The following is a 14,546-nucleotide window of genomic DNA, read 5'->3' as shown; positions in this document are numbered from 1 at the left end:
CGGGGCCCCAGGCAGGGCGGGGCTGGACGCCGCCCTCACCCGCCTCCAGGGCAGAGGGCCAGTGGGGTGCAAAACTCGGGTTCCCCTGGGGCAGCGCCCTGCGGGGTGGAGGTGACAGGAGCGCCATCGCCCAGGTCCAGCGAGGTCCTGGGACACCGCGGAGACCGGGTACAGGTGGGGCCGGGTGGCCCCGCTTCCCTGTGTTGGGCAGTTTCAATGTGGATTCTGGTCGTCGAGGTTGTTGGACAAGCCATGAAGGGGACGCCAACAAAGTATGGAAAAAAAACTATGGGAGGGGTGCTGTGAAGACGCTGTGTCTTCCTCAAGGCTGTACCTGTCCTCAAGTCCCCCAGCGACAGTGTGTGGCCCATGCCTCTCTCCAGGTGGGCGTCTGCGTCCTGTGCCCTGGGCCTCACCCTCCCTGCTCCCCGGGCTGGCACAGCTCACGGCCGAGTCCCTAGACCGCCTCAGGTCTTTCCCAATGTCCTCCTCCTGCTGCAGGGCAGGGAAAGTAACGAAGTCAGCACCCTCGCCTTGGACAGGACAGTCCATCCAGCTGGGTGTCTCCGGAGCCAGTCTGTAGGGTGTTACTGCAAACCTACTTGCAAATGAGTCACTTGGCCAAAGGCAGCCAAGCTGAACCGGGTTTGGTAAAAGTCCCTCTCCAGCGATGTTCCCGAGGGAGACTGGGGACAGAGCTGCACCCGACCCGGCCCTCCTCCTTGCAGAGCTGGTGAATAAGTAAATCCGAGCTCCAGGGGAGCGGGGAGGGAAGGGCTTGTGCCCAGGCCTCCCAGGGCACTCACACTGCCAAGGGTGACAGTCTGGACACGCACAGGGTGGCTTGGGAGGTCACAGGACCAGGGAAAAGGCAGAAGTTGCATTCCTCATGGGTTGGGGAGGGTCAAGTTGGGTCAGGCGGATACTGGCCATGTGTGGCCTCCACTGGGGTCCCACAGTGCAAAGCAGAATCAGCCTGTGGAGAGCAAACAGTTATTGCAAAATTCATTATATTATTTACATCCTTTTCCAATGACAGCAAGCACTGAGGCTGTCACTGAAGCTGTCACTGAGCCTGAGGCGGTGACAGAGGCCATGACGGAACAGGACTGATAAGTGGGGACAGCCCACGCAGGGCCTGTGCAGAGTGGGTATAAGTGTGTGTAGGAGTTAGTTGCTCCCTGATATGATAAGCACTTGTAAGACCCTCCTGTGTGAAGTGACGTAATACCCTTGACCATCTGTAAACCCTGCCTGATGTGTAATAGACAGTTAAGCCTGAATCAGTGCCACACAGCCCTAGAATTTAGTATAAAGGAGAGAGCACAGACCAGCTCGTCGCACTCAGTAACCCAGAGACTTCGTGGCCGCTGGCCACATATGTGATCTTGCCCTAGGTCACAGCCAAGACTCTGCTCCAGGACATCAGAGGGCACCAGCCCGGAGTGCACCCCCGGAGACGTGGACGCTGGCTGCAGCCGACGCTGACCACGAATCACCTTTCAGGAGAAGAAAGTCGCGCTCCTCGGATGTGTGCAGGTACAGGGAGTGGTAGTTAGGAGAAGGGTGCTGTGTGATTAAAGCATCTAAAAAGGCTACCGGCATCTGCCTATTATTACTATCCTTGCTCCCTGCTCACGACACAGCCCCATGCGGGAGGCCGGGCGGGGGAACACCTCTTCCAAGAAGTCTTGTCCGGTTTCTCACCGGAAGTTGCCTCTTTCCTCCTCTGTGTGTGACAAGGGTTCCAGGCCCCTCTTGGCCATGCTGTCCTGGCTCTCAGAGGCCGGGCCTGTGACTGGCACGTGGTAGCAGCCACTGGTGAGAGTCTGCACACCAGGTGTGCAGGACAAGGTTTGCCTCTCGTCCCTTTGCTGCCGAGCTGCACACAGACCCACACTAGGAAAGCCATCACTCTCGGTTTCCAGCCTAAGAAAACTGTGTGGCCCCTTTCCTGGTGCCACCTGATAAATACTGAGAAGATACAGAGATGCTTATGGGTGAGACTGAGCAGGAAAGAGAGATTTTATCTTTCTGAATGTTGACAAGAGTAGGGAGAAGACAGCCTCTAAAACCAGGCTTGTTATTTTCTCAGTGTACAGTGAGGATGGGCAAAGCTATGCTGCAGTAACAAACAGGCCCTGATGTCACAGCTTCAAGCACCAGGATTTATGTGTCCACCAAATATGTGTCTCTGTGGATCAGCAGAGGGGCTGTCTGCCCCGTGCCCCCAGTATTGAGGACTGAATCCCGAGCCTTCACACTGAGCTACGGAAACAGATGCAGCTCCAGAAGAGCTCTTTCCAGGGAGACAAGGGGGACTTGGGGGCTTGTGACGGGGCAGGCTCCTCCCCACTTCCACCTGGCATGGGGACGCTGTTCTGCAGGTGCGGGCGTGGCTGGGTCTAGGACAATGGCCCTAGTGCCACAGAGCTGCCCAGTGTGCTAGCTGGGGTGACCAGTGTGACTCGTGGGGGACAAGAGGGCCACCTACGGCCTGGCACCAGGGCCAACGTAAGACTTGCCACGATCCCGCGTGATTCCACACAGAAGGTCTGAGCCAGAAGTGGGTCTCAAAAGAGATGATGAGATTGCATTTTCTCCAGCATCACCACCCCCTTTTTGAGATAGATAGGTTCTCATTAAATTTCATTACCCAAGCTAGACTCAGACTTGGGGTCCTCCTGCCTCAGCCTCCCAGAGTGCTGGGATTACAGGCAGGGAACGGAGGGAGGGAGGGGATGAGACTGATCCACTGTTGCTTGCTCAGTTTCTTTTTTTCATTTAATTTTTAAATCCTGTGCACATTTCTTGGTTTTTTTTGTTTTTTTGTTTTTTTGTTTTTTGGTACTGGGGATCGAACTCGGGTCCTTGCACTTGCCAGACAGGCCACCGAACCGCTGAGCTACATTCCCGGCCCTGTGCACATTTCCATCCTCACGTGTTGGTCATGCAGCTACTGGATATTTACCTGGTGGCGCCTGGCCAGCTGCTACACTTGTGCCCCGTCCCGCCCCCCTCCTTCCAGGTCACATCCCTCAGGTTCCCCGATGGGGCCACTGCTGCCTTCCTCTTACAGAGGGGGAAACTGAGGCAGGGAATAGCGGTATCTGCGCCTCCTGACCTGTCCTATCCACTGTGCTCCCGCACACCTCCCATACCTCCAGGACCCCGCCATGTGCTCCTTCCCACCCCACCAGCCCCGCAATTCCACCCTGCACCCTCTCTAGCCCCTCTCCCCAGGACCTCTCACCCCTTGCTACCAATGGGATGACTTCATTTCTCTGGAGCACACCTGACATTCATGGCTGGATGGCTGGGAGGGTGGGAGAGACAGGATCTCACTATGGAGCCCAGGCTGGCCCCAAACTCTGGGCCATTCTCCTGCCTCAGCCTCCCGAATGCTGGGATCACAGGCCTGGCCAGCCCTTGGCAGGGTGATTCACTGCCCTTCATCTGCATCGTTCTCCTGTTTCCTCTTCTCCCTCCCTCTGCCCGCCAGGCCTTATCCTACCAGCCTGGGTGGGGGAACGTTCAAGGAAGGCTTTCTTGGGGAAACAGGAAGTCTCGAAAGAGATGACAAGACTGCGTTTTCTTTTTCTGTTGCTTTTTCTATTTACCCCAGGTACAAAGTGGGCCGAGCTTTCACAAGTGGACACAGACATACACAACCTCCATCACCACTACCAAGGCACAGGCACTTGCGGCACCGGAGCGCTCCCTCCTGCCCCCAACCCTGACCCAGCCCAGCAACCACGACCAACTTCACCTGGGTCTCTTTGCCTTTTCTGGAACTTTGCTCAGTAGGATCTTACTGTCCGAAGCCTGCCAGGTCTGGCCCCTCAGAGGCAGTGAAATTATTTTGAAGCCCCTTCATTTCGGTGAGATGTTAATATTGCATTTCTTTTTATGGCTGAGTTGTACTGTGTACTTACTCCTGGGTGGTGGGTATCACTGAACACCTTATACACAGCTACCGATCCTCACATCGATGGTACGGGACACACGTTACCCTTACCCACAGCTGACAAACAGCCTCGTAAAGATCAAGAGATTCAAGTCAGGTGTGGGGGTGCAGGCCTGAAAGCCCAGCATTGGGGAGGCTGAGACAGGAGGGTCACTGCAAGTTCAAGGCCACCCTGGGCTATGAAGTAGTTCAAGACCAGCCTGGACTGCATGGTGAGACTCTGACTCCAATAAATGAAAATTAAAAAAAGACCAAGGAACTCCTTCCCATTCACACAGCCTGAGTGTTCCCCGGGCAGCATCTGAAGCAAGGCCCTTGTTCTGGATCTCATCGGCTGCATCCTCACAAACGCACACCCACAGCGCCCCCTCCAGGCTCCTGAGCAGGATCAACCCCTCACGGGGGGCGGGGGCGGGGGCGGGGGCAGGGCAGAGAAGCTCCGAGTGGGGGCAGCAAGCAGGGGCCGCAGATCGCTGACTTTCAGAGAGCCCTTCCTTCCTGCACGCCAGCGCCGTCAGTGAGGGGCACACAATCTCCACCTTTGTCTTTCATTCCCGGCCGTGAGCAGCCAGGCCCGGCAGTCCTTTAGGACCCTGGTTCTAGATGAAAGGGCCCTCTGTGCGCCTGACCCCCAGCAGCAGACAGGCAGGAAGTGCGGAAAGAGGGAGTCACCCAAGCACTGGGCAGCGGAGATCCGCCCCTAAGCAACGCGGGGGGCTGGGGTACACGTGAGGTGTGGACCCTGAAATGTGAAGCCCTGGATGTCAAAGGAAAGTGAGCGAAGAGAAACTGTAAAGACAAAGGTGGAGGAAAATGCTCAATGGGAAAGGAGAGGAGGGCCAGGGGCTTAACTTCTTCGCTGTACATAAAAAGAGCTTGGGAACAAGTAAACCTTGTTAGCAAGTGGGCAAAAGAGGAAAACAGGACTGTTCTCAAAGGAGAGGCGACAGGATAATAAAATCCGGGGTCACATTCAATTTCAGGGGTCAGAGAGGCAGACCAAACAGTAAGACACCTCTTTCTCTTCTTCTGTCTCTCTCTTTTTTTTTTTTTTTTCCTTGAGACAGTGTCTCACTATGTGGTTCATGCTGGACTTGAACCCACTATACAGCCTAAGCTGGTCTCAAACTCACAGAGATCTTCCTGGCTCAGCCTCCCAAGTGCTGGGGTTACAGGCCTGCACCACTGCACTGTTGCTCGAACATCACTTTAAGTCTATCCACGTAGCAAAGACTATTGCTAAATAATACGTTGCCTTTGATGCCAAGGAGGATGCAATGGGAAGAGACATGCCCGTGCCCTGCTGGGAGAAGCAAGCAGAACAAGCCCTTTGGAAGGTGTCTTAGTCACTTTCTCCATGCCTGGGACAAAATACCTGACACCCAGACACTTACCTTGGCTCACACTTTGTACAGGTTTCAGTCCAGAGTCAGCTGGCTCAGGGGCCTGGCGGAGGAGAGCTGCTCACTGCATGGGGCACAGGAAGCAGAGAGAGATCAAGGGAGGAGCCGGGGAGGGAGACAGAACCTTCCAGGCCACACCCACAGGGACCCCTCTTCAGTCCAGACCCTGCACCCTGCCTCATGTCATCCAGTCACCCTCTGAAAGCTTTGGGGACATCCACTCTCAGCCATAACAAGGCCCTCACCAGCAGTGGCTGAGGCTCAGCTGTGGGTTTAGGGACAGTGGACTTTGGACACAGGCAGACCCAAATTTGCCATTGCTGAGTCTGTCACCTAACTTTTTTTTTTAAATATTGAATACCAGAGAGATCAAACTCAGGTCCCTGCACTTGCAAGGCAGGCGGCAAAACCACCGAGCTAAATCCCCAGCCCTGTCACCTAACATCTTAAAGTCTCCATTTCCTTGAGTGTAAAAAGGGAGTAACAGGGTGAGGGATTTAGCTCAGTGGCACTGCATCTGCCTCACAAGCGCAAGGTCCTGAGTTCAATCCCTGGTACCAGAAGGGAAAAAACAAAACAGGAATGATGATCCCTACAGGAGACCTGCACAAATCTAAGTCAGACCAGTCAGAGGTGCCCACTGCAGACACTAAAGCAGAAGCCAGACTGCTCAGAAGCAGAGGCCCATTTGAGTGATGGCAGCGACCAAACACAGCACCCAGAAGCAGTGGTCTTGCAGGACTGGTCATGTCTGGGACTCTGCAGGCCTGCTTCCTGTGGTTGTTTGAGCTGAAACCCAGCCCTGCTGTCATTTCTCTGGGCTGCCCATCACCAATAAAGCCCTTTTTTCCCTACTCATATTTTCTGTTGTTTGCAGCTAAAGCCCTCGGCCACTCAGAGCACAGAGCAGGTGGAGAGGCAGACCTTGTAGACCAGGAGACCCTGTGGCCATGTTGCCAGTGTCCAAGGGCATCGGGCTGATTTCTCCCCCTTTGATGGCCCCTACGTACCAGGCAGTAAACAACAATGAAGGATGCCAACGGTCAGCCCAGGCAAGCGGCTTTCTACCATTCTTGGTCTTTGGTCTCCTTGGCATGCCCAGGTCTGATGGGGGTTGAGCTGCGAGCTGGGCAGGAGTCAGGAGGCCCATGCTCGATAGCTGTGCCAATAAACTGTGTACCCTAAATTCATACACTGACCTCACCGTCAATGTGACTATTTGGAGATTGGGTCTTTAAGGTGGTGAGGTAGTGAGGTTGAAGGTGGGGTCCTAGCCCAGGAGGCCGGTGTTCTCCTTAGAGGAGGAGGACCAGGACACACACAGTCTCTCTCCCTGTCTCTGTCTGTCTCTCTCTCTCCCTCTGAACACACACAGAGAGAGGCCACAGGAGGACACAGCAAGAAGAAAGCCAACTACAAGCCTCACCAGAAGCCGACCCTGCCAGAACTCAGTCTCTACAGCTGTGGGAAAATGAATACTGTTTAAGCTGCCCAGTTGGTGGTATTTTGCCACGTAAGTCCAAGCAGGCTAATACTGTGTCTGTGGGCAACTGGCTTTGTAGAGGAGATCTGTCTCACTGGGGCTCCCCAGCATCCTGCAGCATCCTACATACCAGTCCTTTCCACTCAAGAACAAGGTGCCTTCTCCCAGCATCCCTTGCAGCTAAGATGCAGCATGTGACCAAGGCCCGGCCAATCAGACACCACGCTGTGTGGGGAGAGCCCAGGCAGAATGGTATGGCTCTTAGTGGGGAGAATCTTCCCTGGGTTCTGCCAGCTTCTGATGGCTTCAGGCAGGCATTCTTTGGTTTATGGCACAAGAGTCTAATCTCTGCCTTGGTCTTTATGTGGCTTTCTCTGGTCAAGTCCTTTTCTAGCACTTATAAGGACTTTTGTAAAGACACTTTTTCCAAAGAAGATCACATTCACAAGCCCCCAGGGTTGGGACATGAACATAGATTTCAATGGACACCATTGGACCTGTGACAGACAGAAATGGTGATGTTCTCGGGCAGCCCTTGAGACTCTTGTTTCCGGTTAATAGTCAAGGACCTCTTCTCCCACCCTCCTGGGATTTCTGTGAGCTACCCAACAGCCTCAAAAACACTCATGCTCTCTCTCTCTCTCTCTCTCTCTCTCTCTCTCTCTCTCTGAGTTGTTAGTGGTGTGGCTTCCTTTAACAAAGAACTCACTCTGATCCTTGACTTTCCAAGCCTCACTTCCCAGTTGGAAACATGCAGAATGGAAAGTAAACTCTGAGACCTCTTCCTGTTCTGACTCTGGGTGACTCTAGAACTGTCACCCAAGTTTGGTTATTGGAGAGGTGACAGGTCCGTGCCTCCAATATTGGGAGCCCGGATGGAAAGCCTTCTAGGTATGGTCTCCACAGGGGTCCAGGAATGTCTCTTGTCCTTTGAAGCAATATTTCTCCAAAAAGATTAAAAAAAGAACAAGTTAAATAATGGATATGATAAACAACAGGACCCTGAGAATACAAATCTTATTTTGTGGAATCAGATTTTTTTGTTTGTTTGTTTTTCTGAGTCAGGGTCTCACTATGTAGCTGAGACTGACCTGGAACTCACTGTGTAGTCCAGGCTGGCCTTGAACTCACAGCGATCCTCCTGCCTCAGCCTCCCAAGTGCTGGGATTACAGGCGTGCGCCACTACACCCAGTTGTGGAATCAGATTTTTAATATTCAAGATGTTAAATAAACTCTTTATGACAATGATTAACCTCTGGTCTGAAAATGAAATTATGATGCTGATCAGCAAAGGGAGAGCAGCAAAGACTAATTTCACACCACAGGCTGGGAATTTCTAGAGCCAGAGACGCAAGGGATGGGGCTCCTAGGAGAGCAGTGTGCCTTGGGGAGCACCTGGCCCTGGCCCGCCAACCTGGGGCCACCTGAAGCCAGTTGATCCCTTGCACTAGGACCCAGTGGATGTAGGAGATGAAGCCCAAAAAGGTGACATGGAGCTAGACAAGGGTGAGTCAGGGACCACTAAGAAGAAGGAACAGAAGTAGTGACTCTCAGCGGGAATGTTCCATGGGACAGAGCAGGAAAGGCACATTTTCCCCCCGGTTTTAATTGTAAGGTCAGTGCCATTTGGGTAAGGACCTGCCTTCCCTTGAGAAGAACTGGATTATAATCGACAGTGTTGAACTTCAATGAAATCAGTAGTTAAATGATCCCCTGTAGCTGACACCTGACCAAGTAACTGTATTAGTCAGGAATGTGCGGGTTCAGATCACGGACTCCAAATGGCCTGAACAAAAAAGTTCTTTCTCAGATCCTGTAACTGGCATTTTCAATGGGCACAGTTGACTGGATTCAGCACTCACGATGCATATTGAGGACACTGTCTCTTTACAGCCCTTTTCTCTGCCTTCCTTCGATTCTTCTTCACTCTCGGGCAGCTGCCACCTGCCCCAGGCCCCCCTTCTTCAGCTCAGTGTCCACTGTGGAGTTTGCCTCCTCCCTGACAGCCCCAGAAAGAGGCTACTGCTGCATTCTGATTGATCTTGCTGTGATGTCTTGCCCATCCTTCACCCGTCACTGTCACCAGAGAATGTGACATCTCTGCGTTGGATAACACGCTCTATCCTGGAGCCAGAAGAGAGGTCACCCCATGCCCTCCATGAGAACCAAGACTAGGTCAGAACAAACCCTTATCCTGCAGTACACCAGAGAGATTGCTGTGGTTTAAATCTGAAGTCCTCCTCAACAGCCATGGTCAGAGGAGGGTCCTGGCTGGAGGGGGCGGGTCACTGGGTCACGACCTGGAAGAGTATATTCTTCTCCCAGGCCTGCCTCTCTCTCTACGCCCCACAGGGACCCATGCAGGGAGCGTGGTGTGTCCTCCCACCTAGCTGTTTCTGCCTTGGAGCCTGCCAACCATGGGCTAAACCCACTGGAAACCATGAGTCAAATAAACCTTCCTCTTTTATCATGCCGGTGTCGGGCATTTTGTCTCAGCGATGGGAAAGCTGTCCAATACAGAGAATTGATACCAGGAGTGGGGGTCATCTCTCTGACTATACCTAACCATGTGATTTAGAAAAACTTGGAACCGGCTTGAAAGAAGTTTGGAAAGCTTCTTTGGAAAGAAGTTTGGCTAGAGGAGCCCTGGAATACTGGTGATTTTGGTCAAAGGTCAGAAGACCACAGCTGATAGGAAGATGGACAGTAAAGGCCAAGCTCAGGAGGCTCCAGTTGGGAACAAGGACTCCAGTAGCTGTTGGACTACACAGCGTGTGAGTTACACCCTGGAAGAAAATTGGTCTGCATTTTGCTCGTGCCCTGAGACTTTACAGGAGACTGAGATTAAAGGTGGTAAACTAATCAATCTGAAGAAGGAAATTTTAAAGAAGCCCAACATTCAAGATGTGAAATGAGTACTTCTGGCTGCTTTTAGCCAGATTTATAGTGAAAATTGGAGACAAAGGGTAAAGCAGAAAAACTTGAAAAACTTGAATTTGAACCTGAAAGGAAATTGCCTATAAAGTAGGGGCTTAGGAGAACCCGGTTTCTGAAAACATCAGCATTCAAAAGGGGTCAAGTACTTTGAATCCGAACAACAGGAAGAATGCCTTGAGGGAATCTTGAGACATGGCCAGACCTCACTCATCACACAGGCTCAAGAATATGAAAGGGTAAACTCCTTTGAAAGACTGCTTTCAGAACAGAACCCTGGGGCACCGTACCCAGCTAGGGCTGCCTAGAGAAGTGAATCCCCAAGTTTAGCCATCCAGCCACTCAAAGGTGGCACAGCCATGGTCCGTGGGGGCCTGGCTACAGATTTTAGTGTCACTTATGTGGAGCTGGCAATGCAGAAGTTGTGGGATCAGTGTGGCTTCCACCCAGATTTCAAAGGAAGACGGGAGACGAGGCAGTGAGCCCCCGAGAGAGCAATGTGTGAGCTGAGAGCGAACCAAAGGTGCACTGGAGACACAGAGAGTTAAAGATGCTGAGAATATGGATCATCTGCTGAGAGAAGCCACAGGTAGTGAGCAGAGCCAACCCAGGAGAGGGGCCACGTGGTGTGCGTGGCAAGGCCACAGAGACAGGGCTGTCTACACCCTCTGGAGCTCACTTTCATTGCAATCTTCCCTGGGTGCTGGACATGAAACTGCAGGATTTAATTTTGTCCCTCCAGGGTTTTTGTCTTGCTTTGGTCTGATTCCTTCCTGTCTTCCTCTTTTTCCCTTTTGGATCGGGAATGTTTACTCTGTGATTATATATTGAAGTGTTTAACTTTGTTTCGGATTTTTACAAGGGCTCACAGCTAAGAGTTGTCCTGAGTCTCAAAGGAGGCTTTGGGCTTGAATTTTTCAGCAGTGCTTAAACTGTTAAGAGACTCCGGTGATTCTTCAAGATAGACTAACTGCATGTTGCATAATGAGATGGGCACGAGCCTTTTGGAGGCCGTGGTTGAACGCTATGTTTAGATCTACAATGTCCCCCAAGTCTTACGTTTGGAGATGGAGCCTGGTCATGATCTAAAAGGTGCATCTTGTCCCCAGCTGCTTTGCTCTCTGTCTCTGCTCCCCCAGGCTCCTCCCGTGGATCCAGCCAACCGTGGACTGAGCCCTTGGAAACCAAGAGCTAAAGTAAACCTATTTTCCATTATGCTGTGGGTGCTGAGTATGGAAAAGCCAATATAAACATCAAGCATGGATGTGGGGTGTCTTAGTTTCTTATGGCTGCTGCAATAAACTCCCACAAACTCAGAGGTTAAGAACAATGCAAATCTATCACCTTATAATTCTGGAGGTCAAAGTCCAAAAATCAATGCCGGTGGCCTGGTATCAAAGTGTCATCAGGCTGTGCTCTTTCTAGAGGCCGTAGGGAAAACCTACATTCTTTCCTCTTCTGGCTTCTGGAGGCTGCCAGGACCCTTGGCCCGCAGTCCTGTCCGCTGTCCTCAAACCCTCCTGCCAGCGGTCAGGAGACACGAGTGCAGGAAAGCCTCCCTGCAGGAAGCTGCCCCTGCCTGCCTCCTGGAGCATGGAACTGCTGAGGGTCCTCACCACCCCCAGAACAGTCACAGGACCCCCTCAGCGTGTGCTGAGAACTGCTGGAGCCTGGGCTGAGACAGGAACCAGGGCGCCAAGGGCAGGAGCTCATAGGAGAGGGGATGCCAGTGTCATGAGGGCCCCTGGACATTAAGGCTCACAGAGGAGCACGACATAGCTGAGCAAAACGTGGGTGCAGTGGGGAGAGGACAGGGTGGAGTTGGGGGAAGAGCTTCCTGAGGAGGGCCCAGGGACCACTACCCATCCTGGCACAGCGCCGGCACATAGTGGGTGCCCACAATATACGTGTCGATCAACTAGAAAACGGAGGGGAAGCCGGGCGTCGTGGCGCACGCCTGTAATTCCCAGCACTCGGGAGGCTGAGGCAGGAGGATCGCTGTGAGTTTGAAACCAGCCTGGGCTACACAGTGAGTTCCAGGTCAGTCTCAACTGCATAGTGAGACCCTGTCTCAAAAAAACCAACAATAAAAAGAAAAGAAAGAGAGAAAGAAAGAAAGAAAATAAAGGGGAGTGAAGCACAATGACATCCAGGGACAGATGAGACTTGGAGAGGGTCGTGCCGTGCTCTGGGTCCCCAGAGCCAGTACACAGAGTGCACAGGACTAGAACCCAGCACTCCTAGTGGTGGGCTCAGAAGGGACCTAAATAATACTTTCCCAAGCCAAACAATAACAAGCAGAGCTCCTCAAACCAGGGGCGAAAGTAGCCCAAGCTCAAGTGGCAGGGGCTTTGATCAACAGCAGAATGGATAAAGAAACTGCGATGGGTTAGAGGACGGAGTGTGCTGCAGCACAGAAAACGCAGGGAGCACGGCCACAGGCCACCACGGAGGTAACACTCAGAGCACCCAGGGAAGCGAGAGAGGACGGGACTGGGGTGGCAGGCCACAGGGAGGGAGGACCGGTCGGGGGGGACGGGCTCGGACTCCCAGGAGAGCTCGGGTCTCCCCTGTGCCAGCATGCAGCGTGGACAGCCTGCACCTTGCGCCTTTCCTGCATTTTCAGTCGAGAGCGCGGAGCTCCAAGCGCAGCTATCTACAATTTATTCTGCACATTTGCTTCAGCGTCAGGGTTCCAGAAGATGCCTGTCCTCACTGAGCTGAGGTGAGATGAATCAGTGCCCCGCACGCTGGGTGTGGTACCAGGGTCCCCAGAAAAGGCAGGGCTGGCAGCAGAGGGAGGCTCAAACCCCACAGTGCCCAGCACCAGGGCCAAGGCCCAGGCCACCTCTCCAGCCCCGTGTGGCTTCTCTCGGCCCTGTCCCCGTCTCCCACCCGGGTCGCATTCCCACAGCCTGACACAGACACCCGGGTGCCAGGGTCACAGAGCAGCTGGTCAAAGCCACCCGAGGGCCAGGACTTTCAAGACCAGGCGGAAGGGAAGATCGCACAGGCAAGCCGCTTGTGGGTGGTGAGGTGCGGAGGCCGAGAGGCCCCACCCTGCCTGCCTCAGTGTGCTCTGGGCACCGAGGGGCTGGGGACCACCCGTGAGGCCAGGCAGGGGCAGAGCCGCAGTCGTCCGTCTCCCCCAGGAGCAGGAGCCATGTCACCTACAGGAGGGCTGGGATGTGGCTCAGTGGTTCCACCACCTGCCTCACAAGCACAAGGTCCTGAGTTCGATCCCCAGTTTCAAAATAAGAAAACCTAGAGGACAACAGTGTCGCCTTCTCCAGCGAGGTGCTTTTCGTTATCCCAGGAGTTTCTGAGCGCTTCGGTGCTGAACTGCCGGCGTATCTATTGCTGGTAATGAACCACCCCAGTGTACTGACAGCCTTTGCAGATTATATCAGCGAGCTGGCTCCTTACTACAAGCACTGCTTTAGTAAAGTGGCAGCTGGGATGCTTGGAATCCCGCTCCCCATGTTCCACACAGCCAGCTTGAGCTTGGCCCCACGAGCAGGCATTCCGAGAGCGTAGAAATCCTGCTTTACCTCAGGCACAAAAAAATGCAAGCTATGACCACCTTGTCGTAAATTCTAGAGAATGCAAACTGATCCATTGAACAGAAAGCAGATCAATGACTTCTGGGTCAGGGGTGGGCAGAGAGGGAATGGGTCTCACAGAGGCGTGAAGAGGCTTCTGGAGGGGACGGGGGTGGTCATTGTCCTGGCGGTGGGTGATTTCACAAATGTGCAACTGTATCGTACCCAATTACGCAGCTTATTGAACGTCAGTTATACCTCAGTAAAGCTAGAATGAAAAATAAAACACTAGGTACAGAAAGATAGACTGGCCTTTGCTCATCTGGGGTTAGCTTTTCGTGCTCGAGAAAATATCGTGGAATTTCAGGATTTACACAAACGCAGCTCAGTGAACTCTGTTGACCCGTGGACTGGGAGACGGAAGCTGATGTCTGCCAGCTAATTGCACAAACGTCCCTGCATCTGTCACGTGACCTGTTGCCATACACGTATTATTTTCTTTGAGACTGAAACCCTTTCAATTCTTGACTGCATTTTACTCATGACACTTTGACTAACATTACCAGGTTCTACCAGCAGCGTGGCCCTTCCTCTTCCGGGTTCTGCTTCCTTGACTTATTTTTCTTTTCTTTTTCCTTTCCCCTTTCCTTTCCTCTTGTTTCCTTTCGTTTCCTTTTCTTTTTTTGAGACAGGGTCTCATTATGTAGTCCAGGCTGGCCTTGAACTCATGGCTCTCCTCCTGCCTCAGCCTCTCAGGTGCTGGGATTACACTTCCTGTGACTTTTTAACAAAGGCTTCACACTGGTGGTTTGAGATCCGGTTGCCACTGAAGAGGAAGTCTTTGTTCCTCACGCAGCTGGGGCCTGTACTTGGCACCATTTCAGCAGGACCGGCCCTTGCTCCTTGCCGGTCTACAGAAACCCTTGCAAGAGTGGCTTCCATTATAAGGAACAGCTTCTTGGTGTCCAAGGATCGTCTCTTCCCTCTGGCTGCTATGACAAAAATGCCACAGGGGCGTGGGGATTTAGCTTAGTAGTTCCAGTGCCTGCCATGCAAGCACGAGGACCCGAGTTTGAGCCCTAGTACCAAAAAAATAAAAATAAAAAAAATGCCACAGACCGGCTGACTCCAGCACCACTTATTTCTCACGGTTCTGGAAGCCGGAAGTTCAGTATCAGGGGCCAGAGGGGCAGGTTCTGGACAGGACCCTCTCCCT

The 14,546-nt window shown here is 52.9% G+C and overlaps 1 long non-coding RNA gene across 2 annotated transcripts; it reads left to right on the top strand.

The window, feature by feature from the left end:
• Positions 1-40: 40 nt before the first annotated feature.
• LOC104867068 lies at positions 41-6,547 on the top strand. Of its 2 annotated transcripts, none has more exons than XR_002025583.2 (4): positions 41-272; positions 1,398-1,539; positions 3,626-3,881; positions 6,248-6,547. It is a non-coding gene; the product is annotated as an uncharacterized LOC104867068 (long non-coding RNA). The 2 variants fall into 2 exon arrangements; XR_002025582.2 differs by lacking the exon at positions 41-272 and adding an exon at positions 294-383.
• Positions 6,548-14,546: the final 7,999 nt, after the last annotated feature.

This window comes from Fukomys damarensis, unplaced genomic scaffold (assembly GCF_012274545.1).
Source record: "Fukomys damarensis isolate Sample0158 unplaced genomic scaffold, DMR_v1.0_HiC HiC_scaffold_15, whole genome shotgun sequence".
NCBI classification, from domain to species: domain Eukaryota; kingdom Metazoa; phylum Chordata; class Mammalia; order Rodentia; family Bathyergidae; genus Fukomys; species Fukomys damarensis.
Note: the sequence above shows the minus strand (reverse complement) of the source record. Positions and strands in the feature narration are given on the sequence as shown.